General features: G+C 44.4%; 1 protein-coding gene across 2 annotated transcripts in view; it reads left to right on the top strand.

The window, feature by feature from the left end:
- LOC124612766 (beta-3 adrenergic receptor-like) overlaps positions 1–8,724 on the top strand; it is a 310,137-nt gene extending 301,413 nt beyond the window's left edge. For both annotated transcript variants that reach the window (XM_047141160.1, XM_047141161.1), the window contains one exon: positions 8,401–8,724. The gene's annotated coding sequence lies outside the window, so the exon portion shown is untranslated. The remainder of the gene's footprint in view (positions 1–8,400) is intronic.
- Positions 8,725–13,229: the final 4,505 nt, after the last annotated feature.

Here is a 13,229-nt window from a genome sequence, read left to right as displayed (position 1 = left end):
AATTATTGTACCACTGAAAAGGAGATGTTAGCATTAATATACAATATTTCTTACTTTAGATGTTACCTATACGGACGTAAATTCACAGTGATTACTACTCATACAGCTTTAAAATAGCTGCCAGGGCTAAAACATCTTTCAGGTCGTCCTTCAAATCTTCGAATGAGATGGGTTTTGAAACTAGGTGAATTTCAATAAGATGTGATTCACAAGCCAGGTTTGAACCCACGAATGCAGTCACACTTATTGGGAAAATTGGGGCATTGCAAGTTTGGATTTGACCTGAAAGATGTGAAGAAAGCACAAGCAAATGATAAAGAACGTAAGGGGTATAGCAAACAGCTGCAGTTGGTCACACAAGATGGGGTTCCTTGTAGCTCAACCAAGCGTGCACAATGTGTTGCAGTTCCAGCAGCTTTGCGGACAGAAGTACTACGGTGAACACATGATGATTGTTATAGGGCCGCGGTATAAGAAAACAACAGATTGAAAAAGAGCAGAAATGTTCTTGTTGAGAACAGACAGAAGTACTAGGGCGAACACATGATGATTGTTATAGGCCCGCGGTATAAGAAAACAACAGATTGAAAAAGAGCAGAAATGTTCTTGTTGACAACAATACGGGCTGATGTTTAACAGTACGTCAAGAATTATAGTCAGTGTGCGCAACATGCAGATTTATGCCATCAAACGTTACAGTTACAAGAACTACCAGAGTCGGACTATCCATTCCTAATATAAGAGTAGATGGCCATTTCACAGGAGTCAATTGAATGACAAGTAGGTGTTAACAACACCTTCTCAAGGTATCTGGTAATGGTAGCCATAACATATCATAAAGCGAGCCCAGTAGCTTACTCCACGGCAAACCATAGCATACTTCAATTTGGACTGCCACAGTTGATCATTTTGTGATAGGGAACAAATCTGATGTCCAACTGTCACTTACGGAAAGTTAATAAATTACGTACAAGTCTATTCCACACACAGGCAAATGGTGGTATAGAAAGAGTTCCTAGCACTATATCTATAATGCTAAACCATTACGTGAATTCTCAGCACCTAGAGTGGGACGTAAAGGAACAGGGTTATCACGTTACAAGGTGGTATATGGACGCAGAATGCCTTCTCTGTTTGATGTGATTCAACAAAAGCTGAGAAAAGAAGATACTTTCCTCAAGTATCAGCGGAGATGCCACATAGTAAAATTGAGAGGAAAAAAATAAATAAATATCGCAGAATAGGCCATATGGGTTGAGACCAAGGAATACGTAGTTGAGGATGTAGAGATACATGAGTAATAGTTGGATTTTTCCTTTATTTTCGTTGATTCATGTAGTGTACTTAGGAATATTGGTATTTTTATTGTATTCCAATTTTTTATAAGGAAGTAGATATACATTATGTCCTTTAGGTGATGGCTAGAATTGCGTTTAGATGGAGTATAGGGAGTATTATGATCTTGCTCATTGTTGGAGTAGAAATAATTGTCAACCATACTTTAGGATACGAACTTCTGTTCGCGCAGCAGCCGGATGTAGTCCTCACGAATCACAGGTGGTCTTTGAGACTGAGATTCGAAATCTGGGACGTAAGGAACGTTTGCAAGATATATTCTTGGAAGTACTAAAGGAAGCGAAACGGGGCAGTACGATAGGAGATATACGAAATGAATATTATCTTAAGTTCTCCTATGATAAGCTGAGACAGCTTTTGCTGCAGCCGCGCGGGTTTAGCCGAGTGGTCTTGGGCATCGGTGTGTCTGTGTTTGTCCTTAGGATAATTCAGGTTAAGCAGTGTGTAAGCTTAGGGACTGATGACCTTAGCAGTTAAGTCCCATAAGATTTCACACACATTTGAACTTTTTTTTTTTTTGCAGGAGGTGATAGGTACAGTTCCATATTCTCCTGTGCAGAGGAAGAGGGGATGGCTGAATTCTGGCGGGAAACTACTAAAAACCGCGTTTGTCACAGGTCACAGTGATGAAATTTCAAGTTTGAACAGTAGCTACAACAGAGCAAGTGCAAGAAGTAGCGAGAATACAGAAACAGTAGTGAACTGTTATATGATGCAAATTACGAGTATAGAACAAGGATTGTTAAAAATACCTAAAACAATGCATAAAATAACAATTGAATCACAGCAATATGCTAATGACACAACAGTTACCGTTAATAACGATTTAGATATAATAAAGAATTATCTAAAGACATTGGATAGCAAAGTAGGCATAGCTAGGCTAATGAGGGAATTAGCAAACAGTTTAAGTGATCCTAGAATAGAACTGGAAAGAATTCAAGAAGCTATCCACCATGTTACGCATAAACAATCAAGCACTTTCACTGCTAACACCGGAATAATTTTTGCAAGCGAGAAAAGAATTTCCTGCAGGTCTGCAGCATATTATTACCATAAATGAAAGCAGTTTAGCATTTTATTATCATGTTTCCATAGTTAAAGTTTACTCTGACAAAGCACACACACGCACACGCACACACACACACACACACACACACACACACACAACACACACACACACACACACACACTTTCCCGTAACCAACTTTAAGTCACAGTTTGAGTATTATACGATTCATGCATATCGAATTGGATAGAATCTTATTAACATATGGATTAAATTTTCGGTTAATGAAGTATTACTTGTATCTGAACAACGTGAAATGCACGTTGTTAAATCAGTAGATCTTGGTAAGTGTATTAATGGGATTATTACTATTTATCCTGCACGATTAGTTCAAACGGGTAACCGATCGTGTGAGGTACAAATTTTCTTTGCAAAAATGAACGCACCAGACCGTCACAAGGTAGTTATGAAGCTACAGACAAATTAACTGTGAGTTTGAAATCATTGGATTTATTCTGTACATAAGACACGAATCGTAATAGTGAACTGTTTTACAGCAGCCCTTTGCAAGAATGACAAGAGTAAAGTTACAGCTTAGACTTATATTAGACAACGGAAGTGAATGTGATACCGCGGGAGTAGACTTCTATCTAACCAAAGGCCTTGCCGCAATGATAACACCGATTCCCGTCCAATCACCGAAGTTAAGCGCTGTGGTGTTGGACTAACACTTGGAATGCTGACCATCCGGTGTGCCGAGCGCTGTTGGTAGGCGGGGTGCACTCGGCCCTTGTGAGGCAAACTGAGGAGCTACTTGATTTAGAACGGTTCCGGTCTTGTAAACTGCCACACGGCCTGGAGAGCGGTGTACTGACCACATTCCCCTCCATATCCGCATCCAGTGATACCTGTGGACTGAGGATGACACGGCGGCCGGTCGGTGCCGATGGGCTTTCCAAGGCCTGTTCGGATGGAGTTTAGCTTTAGACTTCCATCTACCTACGACCAGTATGGGTTATTAATTAATAGCTCGCTAGTGTATAGTCCGGAAAGCCCCTTTAATATTTTACTTATTGAAATTATTTCCTTTCTAAATTAAGCAGTAAATGCTACGGTACTACAGAGCATAGGCAAAGGATTGGTGCAGAAAAGGGACTAGCTGCTGTCGATGAAATGTTAAGACATGTTCAGGAATGTCACCACGGACGAAAGCAGAACACAATTACCATCTGCGTAGCCACCAATAGTATAATTGCAGTACTGGCAGTCATTTCTGCATTTTAGCTTTCCCCAAGGAGTAAGATAACGAGAGCAGAGTTAAAGCCCACACACGAATGGGTTTTACCAGAAAGGAGAAGAGAAATATTAACATAAGTTACACTCACAAAGAATTTTGTTAAGTGCAGAAGGATTACTATAGTAAAGATTAAGATTCTTTTCCTAAAAATTCAGGGGGAATTCTTTTTAGAGAAGAAGAGTACGTTGCATGGCAGCTTTGTTTAGAGCAGTAAAATGGGCAAAATTTTCAAAGTCCCACAGCGAAGTTATATCGCTGCATTATGGCAATGGCGACACGACGCGGCCGCAATGAAAACATTTCGCCATCGAGACTGGGTAACGGCAAAACACAGTAGTGGCGATTCTGGCGAAGCAGCAGACTTCAGCAAAATGTAGTGGTTCAGAGAAGCCGAACAGGGTCCGGTCACCCTCGTTATGCGACGAAAGAGATGCTATGGTGAATGAAACAAACGGTACCAAAACATTTTACGAACCAGTTCTGTACTCTAACAAACTCGTTAAGCAAGTACAGCGGGAGGAAAACTGCTGATACCTTCGTAATAACAAGGCCTATGCGGTCATGACGAATGACGTCGGGTAAACATTAGCCATTTCTTCGCTTTGTAAATACCCCAGCAATTTAACTCGTAAGGCAGTCGATGAGATGGATCAATGCCATACATGACGTTCATACTCGATTCCTTGATTGTAGCGGGGTGACTCCTGGCACAAACGTGTGGTAGATATTCTGCACGCTACAGAGAAGAGCAGCTGCTACTGGGAGAGATGACTTCCTCGCCATAATCTAGTCTATAGTCTGCCTCTGTCGCAGATCGGAGGACCTGGAGACCTTTTCTTCCTACCAGGATGAGGACGCCAACGTTTGTGACATTTCGGCGGAATCGGTAGGGCCCAATTGGACGGCACGCCAATATCGTTGAACTTCATGGCTACTCGGCAACCATCAGCACGATATGACGGATGACAAAGGAGGTTGGTGAGCGGGAGGGGCAGGTGATTCCTCCGCAGGCATTGAGAGACGATGCCAACCACCAGTAAAGACGCTACGTGTACTTTTATGGAAACAAATAACTATTTCTGAATCTTCTTTCACTGCGCCTACCAGTAATCACAGGTCATAGCCATTACTCTGAGGAACACTGGCAAGGAGCAAACCGGGGAAGTGCCTCCTTACACAGAATCATTTCTACTTACGCCGTCCCAGTAGTCGCCTCTTGCAATATTGTGTGCCCCCAGGACACATAACAAGTGTACTTAAATGAAACACATTGTGACGAGCTGTATTTGTTATGTCCAGAGACTAATGAATTCAAGAGAAAAAAATATAAATAAAGAGCCTCATTTGCCCGTCGGTGCACTCTACTCCTTGTACCATTTTGAAAGAGGAAGAACCACTACTTGTCGGGCCACACAACTCGTCTCTGGTCAACTGCTCTCAAGTTTATGTGTTCTTTACTCCAACAAAGATGTGAAGCTTCACGTTCAGTTGTGAGCAATGGCCTTTCGCTTTGTACCCGACGCCAAATGGCCACTCATTACATCACTCTTCTTAGATACACACAACAATAAAAAAATAAGAAACCGACGCACTACGAAGGGCATTAGCAAAACTGTAAACTTAGGCGGCCGATGGGTCAATATTTAACTCTGCAGCGCAGTTTCACCTCAGCTGACATTATAGTAAACGGGGGACAAAGTAGATACCACGGCATAAATTCTTTGAGAATTTCTTCCACATAGTTGCAGAGCAACTGTGCCCGAGAGACAGATGTACGCATTTTAGTTTGTAGCCAACTGAGATAATCGGCTCACAGAAAGGAAACTGAGTCAAGGTGCCCTTGCGCCTGCTACCATTGACCTCTGTAAACCAACAAGCCCGGCCTGGAATCTCATTGACAGGAGTACAATCGTCTTCAGTAATGAAACTCTCTTCAAATTGAGCCTTGACGACCAGCGAAGACGTGTCTGGGACAATCCAGACGGATTGTCGACCGCCGTACTGCCTAACAACCAGGAGTGATGCTCTGGTGTGCCATTTCGTTTCAAAGCATCACCCCTTGGATGTCATCCGCAGCACTTTTACGACACAGTTGATTGTTGGCAATATTCCATCCCCCGGTTTCTGGCCCTTCAAGACAAGGCATTCTGAGCTTACATTTCACCAAGGTACTGTCCGTCCACACACGGCGGTAGTTTCTAGTGGTTGTCTTCGTGCTTGCCAACCACTAGCTTGCCCAGCAAGATTGCCGGATTTCTCTCCAATTTCGAACGGTTGGAGCAGTATGGGCAAGGTCTTTCACTCAGCTCGTTATTTTTACGATGTAACGCGCCAGTTGGACTTAATTTCTCACGAAATTTCTTTGGAGGACATCCCACAACTCTGTCAATCAATGTCAAGTCGAATAACTGCTTGCATAGGGGCCAGAGATGGACCAATGCGTTATTGACTTGTTTAGTTTGTGAAGCTTTTTCTCTAGAATAAATAATCCAGTTTTTCTGAAACTGTAATTGTTTGTCTGTCTGTACATGTAAATTACATCTTCCGATTTCCGTCCCATTTGGATAGTTTCTACATGGTGCGTCTGTTTCTGCCTTTTCTTCGTAGGGTGTATTCCCTCGTAAGGTGGATGAGTAGGCCTACATTAACTGTCTGCAGTTATTCCTCTCGGGTTTGAAAATGATTATATTTTGCAAGGCATCGTATTCATCTCTTGCCATTGTCGCTGAGGATCCAGTTATTACACTCTTACACTGTGTTAGATGGCTGCGTGTGGTACAACAATCCTTAAAAGCACGATGCACAGCCAGCGTTGACATACCAGCAAACCAGGAAATACCATTTTTACGGTTTGGTCACGGACTCTTTCAAACACGACAGCTTCTTTTTGTCGTTTTGTAACGTCTTAACATCGACCCATCTTAATCGTGTTGATCCCTCACAGCCGACTGGTACGTTAACACCACTTCACTCCCACGGCATGCGTCAGCAATGGGCTGTCAGTTTACCGCCTGATACAAGTTCCAACTACACTCCTGGAAATGGAAAAAAGAACACATTGACACCGATGTGTCAGACCCACCATACTTGCTCCGGACACTGCGAGAGGGCTGTACAAGCAATGATCACACGCACGGCACAGCGGACACACCAGGAACCGCGGTGTTGGCCGTCGAATGGCGCTAGCTGCGCAGCATTTGTGCACCGCCGCCGTCAGTGTCAGCCAGTTTGCCGTGGCATACGGAGCTCCATCGCAGTCTTTAACACTGGTAGCATGCCGCAACAGCGTGGACGTGAACCGTATGTGCAGTTGACGGACTTTGAGCGAGGGCGTATAGTGGGCATGCGGGAGGCCGGGTGGACGTACCGCCGAATTGCTCAACACGTGGGGCGTGAGGTCTCCACAGTACATCGATGTTGTCGCCAGTGGTCGGCGGAAGGTGCACGTGCCCGTCGACCTGGGACCGGACCGCAGCGACGCACGGATGCACGCCAAGACCGTAGGATCCTACGCAGTGCCGTAAGGGACCGCACCGCCACTTCCCAGCAAATTAGGGACACTGTTGCTCCTGGGGTATCGGCGAGGACCATTCGCAACCGTCTCCATGAAGCTGGGCTACGGTCCCGCACACCGTTAGGCCGTCTTCCGCTCACGCCCCAACATCGTGCAGCCCGCCTCCAGTGGTGTCGCGACAGGCGTGAATGGAGGGACGAATGGAGACGTGTCGTCTTCAGCGATGAGAGTCGCTTCTGCCTTGGTGCCAATGATGGTCGTATGCGTGTTTGGCGCCGTGCAGGTGAGCGCCACAATCAGGACTGCATACGACCGAGGCACACAGGGCCAACACCCGGCATCATGGTGTGGGGAGCGATCTCCTACACTGGCCGTACACCACTGGTGATCGTCGAGGGGACACTGAATAGTGCACGGTACATCCAAACCGTCATCGAACCCATCGTTCTACCATTCCTAGACCGGCAAGGGAACTTGCTGTTCCTACAGGACAACGCACGTCCGCATGTATCCCGTGCCACCCAACGTGCTCTAGAAGGTGTATGTCAACTACCCTGGCCAGCAAGATCTCCGGATCTGTCCCCCATTGAGCATGTTTGGGACTGGATGAAGCGTCGTCTCACGCGGTCTGCACGTCCAGCACGAACGCTGGTCCAACTGAGGCGCCAGGTGGAAATGGCATGGCAAGCCGTTCCACAGGACTACATCCAGCATCTCTACGATCGTCTCCATGGGAGAATAGCAGCCTGCATTGCTGCGAAAGGTGGATATACACTGTACTAGTGCCGACATTGTGCATGCTCTGTTGCCTGTGTCTATGTGCCTGTGGTTCTGTCAGTGTGATCATGTGATGTATCTGACCCCAGGAATGTGTCAATAAAGTTTCCCCTTCCTGGGACAATGAATTCACGGTGTTCTTATTTCAATTTCCAGGAGTGTATTTTATGGCACTCCAAAGCGACAAGAGATTACTATTTTGTCCGGTGTCATTAGCTGCACTGCAATAAAGATGTTCACTATTTTGTAGAGTTAAGCACAAGAAACCCCTCCATTAAAGGAGCAGAGCGTAAGATTTTATGCATTATAGTTAAATTCAAACTGCTGAAAGTTAAAATGCCACTGCATATTTTTGATTATTGGCGTATACATTATTTCATAGAATCGAGCTGTTATCATCCCGTTTCCCAGTGTTTCTCACACGTTTCTTCGCCGCATTATTTTTAGGTGAGGTGGAAGGCGACAACATGCTTCATCCCAGGGGACTGCTCAATTGCTCTCCAGCAACGAAGCTTGGTGTCTCGGTGCACAGCTGGTTGGATCCACCTTCCTCGCTCGCCAAGCAACGAAGACCCGCATACGAAGCGTCCCAGTGAATCGTCGCGCTGAACACTCTTCAGCGAAAATCACTGTGTCTTCAACGGTTACTAGGATTCAAGTAACAAAGAGACTGCGAAGAAATGGATAGTTACTATTATATATATGGATATTGTCCAATAAAAATTCGCAATTCCTCATTAACGTACAAGAATTTGTAGCCTCACTAAAAGAATGGAGTAAACTAATAAAGTATCTTTTTATGTGTACTTACAGCTCTCTCGCTATCTCTCTCTCTTTATTTGACACAAAAAGCCTTAAGAAGTAGAAGTATAATGCTCCTGGACAAGTTATTTCATATTCTTCGTCCGATCTATGACCTTGCATCAACAGACATTCCTGGAGGGCCCTTCAGTTGGATGCCACAGTATATGTAAAGAACTATACTAGAGAGTTTTTAAAAACTACTAGTTTCCTTTTAAGATTTGAACTCGAAGTATTTTTATTACTAATCACATAATTATCAGTTAAATTGCCTGAGGACTTTTGAAACAGTTTGAATATGTTTTGAGTGTTTAATTTGGTGACATATCATTGATAGTTACAATGGCTGTGTTCATATAGCGTCTGGCTCTTTGCTTTAGGGGTCCTTCAGGCATGCATGCACTTCTGGAGAACGGTGTAATGTAAAGATACACTATATAAACACAGACACTGCAACCATCAATGACGTATCGAGAGGCTAAAATACCGATAAAATAGTTGTCTCTTCCTGTGTGAGTATCGCGAAATATGCGAGAGTAAAATTTGTCAACAGAATGACACAGGGAAATTTTGGTCGGTCCTGGAGGCATCTTCAGACAGCCAAAGCGGCAGTATGCGTTCGGTAATGGAGCGTTGTGGACATGCTGGTTTTTTTTATCCCACCTACGAAATTATGTCATCTGTAGTTTACTACTTCATCGCCGCTAGTCCAAAATGGCCGACATAATATGGCGCATTCATACAGACAAACCACCACAAAGATTAGTTTTCAACCAGATCATGGATGGCCAAAAGCTTTTGAAGTTCAACGTTTTATGCGTGACGCAATTATAATTGATCCACAGGACTTAATCTGTATATCCACCTCTCTATGACAAGCAGAGTCCCTTACATAAAGTTAGTCAGCAATGAGCTGTGCAACAGAAGCGTGCACATAAACGAGAACTATCTTAAATTTAAACACTCTGATTACCATACTGGTGCAGTCTGTACTGATCACGAAGGACTCGGCTTCCATTGGAAGTATCACGTGATGTCGCCACCACAGCTTTCCAACATTATGGCAAACTGGTGAATAGACCACAATTACACGTATCCGGCCTCCAATGGGGTACGATAAATTAAAACTGTGTTGACGAACAAGAAATGTCATCCTACCTCATCATTGGCGGCTGTAGGGCGATCGTTAGGTGTGATGAGCAGCCACATAGTTGCTCCTGTTGCGGCCAGGAATGATTCGTTAGATCGACATGATTACAACTACTACTTGTTAAAATCGTGACACGTGAATTTGCGACTTCTTCTACGATCACGGCTCTCCCTCTCAATTAAGCAGGTGTTGCACAGATGGTCCGTCCTCACTCCGGAGTGGGTGGCAGACAGTGGTGGATTCGCGTGTCACTGGGGTAGAGGCGAAAGGGAGAGCAGGCCGTGCGGCTGGCTCTCTGCGTCTTAGCAGCAGGTACGAGGTGCCACCCAGTGTTGATGATAACTCTGCGCCAGCACGGGATACCTCTCCTGTTGGGCCAACGGTCGATTTTCCTGCCCAGTTCGGGCACGTACAGAGAATGGGTATGCTTGCCATTGGGAGCACCAGCGTTAGACGGGTGATGTAGCCGCTCAGGGAGATAGCAGGCATGGCGGGAAAGAATTCCAGTGTGCATTCGGTGTGTTTGCCGGGAGGTCTCAACCGTGATGTGGAGGAGGCCCTGCCACCGGCTATCGAGCGCATTGGGTGCAACCGGCTGCATGTAGTGGCACATGTCTGCATGAATGACGCCTGCCGCTTGGGTTCTGAGGCCATCCTCGTCTCCTTTCGGCGGCTGGCTGTTTTAGTGAAGGCAAATAGTAATGCACGCAGGGCGCAGGCTAAGCTGTCTATTTGTAGCATCGTATCCACGATTAATCGTGGTCGTCTGGTTTGGAGCAGAGTGGAAGGTCTAAATTGTATCGGATGCGATTTTCTCGACCGCCGCTATCGGATGCAGAATTGTTAGGTTCCCCTTAATAGGTCAGGCGTGCATTACACGCAGGGAGCGGCTACTAAGGTGGCGGAGTACGTGTGGCGTGCATATAGGGCTTTTCAGGTTAGAGAACCCCTCCCTTGGGATCAAAGACGGTTTGCCTGTCAAATCAGGCTAAGTGCAAGATTAGAGAAAGAAAAGATTAATATGATTTTAGTAAACGGCAGGAGCATCCAAGAAAAGGTTCCAGAATTAGTATCACTTACTGAAGGTTATAACGCACAGATAGTATTGGGAACAGAAAGCTGGTTGAAACCAGACGTCAGCGACAAAGGAAACCTATGTTCAGACTGAAATTTTTATCGGCAAGGATAGATTAGTCGCCAAAGTTGGTGGCGTGTATACTGCAGTAAAAAATTCGATAAAATCTAACAATATTATCACGAATTCCGAATGTGAATTAATGTAGGTGAAATTGAGTACCAAACAACGGTCAAAAATGGTGATCGGTTGCTTTTATAGACCACCTGGGTCAGGATCTATAGTTGTAGAGCGCTCCAGACTGTACGTGCGGAATATCATTAGTAAATTTCCTAATCAGGCCGTTATAATAGGGAGTGACTTCAACTTGCCAGTTTTAGACTGGGAGTGTTATGCCATCGAAACTGATAGCAGAAGCAGAGATTCCTGTGGCTATGTCCTGGATGCCTTGTCCGAAAATTTCCTTGGGCAGATAGAGAACCAACCCATGAGGGTAATGTCTTAGACCTCCTGGGAACAAAGAGACATGAACTTATCAAATCAGTTAACGTAGAGGAAGGTACGACGGGTTCTACAAAGAATGTAAAGAAAGGCGGGAAGATAGCTCAGCGAGGGTGACAGGACACAAATTTCAGAATATCTCAGTAGACAGCATCAAATATTCGGTGATGAGGACGAAGATGTGGATAACAAATGGAAGAAATTCAAAGGCATCGTTCAATACGCCCTAGACATGTATGTTCCGAGTGTGCTTTTAAGGGACTGAAGAGATCCACCACGGTTTAATACCGTGTTATAAAAGCGCTACGTAAACAGAGAGCACTTCATTTTCGATTCAAGAGAAGTAAAAAACTAGCTCACAAACAAAAGCTGAACGCAGTGATAATGAGCGTAAACAGAGCAGTAAAAGGAGCGTTCAATGATTTCGAAAGCAAGATGTTGTCAGTCGACCTGAGTAAGAACCCTAAGATCTTTTGGTCGTATGTAAAATCAGTAAAGGGGTCAAAACCTTTTATTCATTCTCTCAGCTACCATACCGGCACCGGAACGGAAGATAACTGAGAGAAGGCCAAAATACTGAATTCTGTCTTCCGAAGTTGTTTCACCGCGGAAGAGCGTAACACTGTCTCTCCTTTCACTCGTCGTACGAACATCGAAACGACAGATATTGAGATAATCGATCGCGGAACTGAAAAGTAGCTACAATGGCTTAGTAGTGGAAAGGCGTCAGGACCAGATGAGATACCTATAAGATTCTATAAAAATTGCTCCTCTTCTAGCAGTAATTTATCGTAGATCGAGCAACGTAACGTACCTAACGACTCGTAAAAAGCGCAGGTAATTCCCGTTTTTAAGAAAAGCTGTAAGACAGATCTACACAATTACAGACCTGTATCGTTGACGTCAATCTGTTGTAGAATTTTGAAAGACGTTTTATAATCAACAATTATGAGGTTTTTGGAAAATGAACATCTCCTGTATAAAAAATCAACCTGGATTCCGCAAACAGAGATGCTGCGAAACTCACCTCGCTCTGTTCCTCCATGAGATCAGGGAAGTGTTATAGGACCGTTGCTGTTTACAGTATATATAAATGATCTGGTAGAAAGCTCCGGATGCTCTTTAAGGTTATTCGCAGATGATACAGTTGTCTATAACAAAGAAGCAACGCCAGAATATAGTAAGAATTTGCTGAACGACCTGCAGAGAATGATGCAATCTCTGGCAGCTGACCCTGAACGTAAATAAATGTAACACATTGCTCATACACAGGAAAATAAAATCACTGTTGTGCAGCTACACAATTGATGACAAACAGCTGGAGGCAGCGTCAGACGCAAAATATCTAAGCGTAACTATCCAGAGCGTCCTTTAGTGGAATGAACACGTAAACAGATAGTGGGAAAAGCTGACGCCAGACTGAGATCCATCGGAAGAATCTTAAGGAAATGTAGCTCATCCGCGAAAGAAGTGGCTTATAAGGCACTTATTAGCCCGAGTCTTGAGTAGTGTTCATCTATCTGGAATCCCTATCAGGTAAGACTGATAGAAGAGAGAGAGAAAATTCAACGAAGAGTGGAGCGTTTCGTCACGGGATCGTTTAGCTGGCGAGAGAGCGTTACGGTGGAGCTAAACAAACATAATTGGCAGACGTTACAACAGGGACTTTGTGCATCATGGAGATATTTACTATTGAAATTTCGGGACAGTACTTTTCAGTAGGAGCCGGACAACATAATACTTCCCCAC

Source organism: Schistocerca americana, chromosome 4 (genome assembly GCF_021461395.2).
Source record: "Schistocerca americana isolate TAMUIC-IGC-003095 chromosome 4, iqSchAmer2.1, whole genome shotgun sequence".
Taxonomy (NCBI): Eukaryota; Metazoa; Arthropoda; class Insecta; order Orthoptera; family Acrididae; genus Schistocerca; species Schistocerca americana.
Note: the sequence above shows the minus strand (reverse complement) of the source record. Positions and strands in the feature narration are given on the sequence as shown.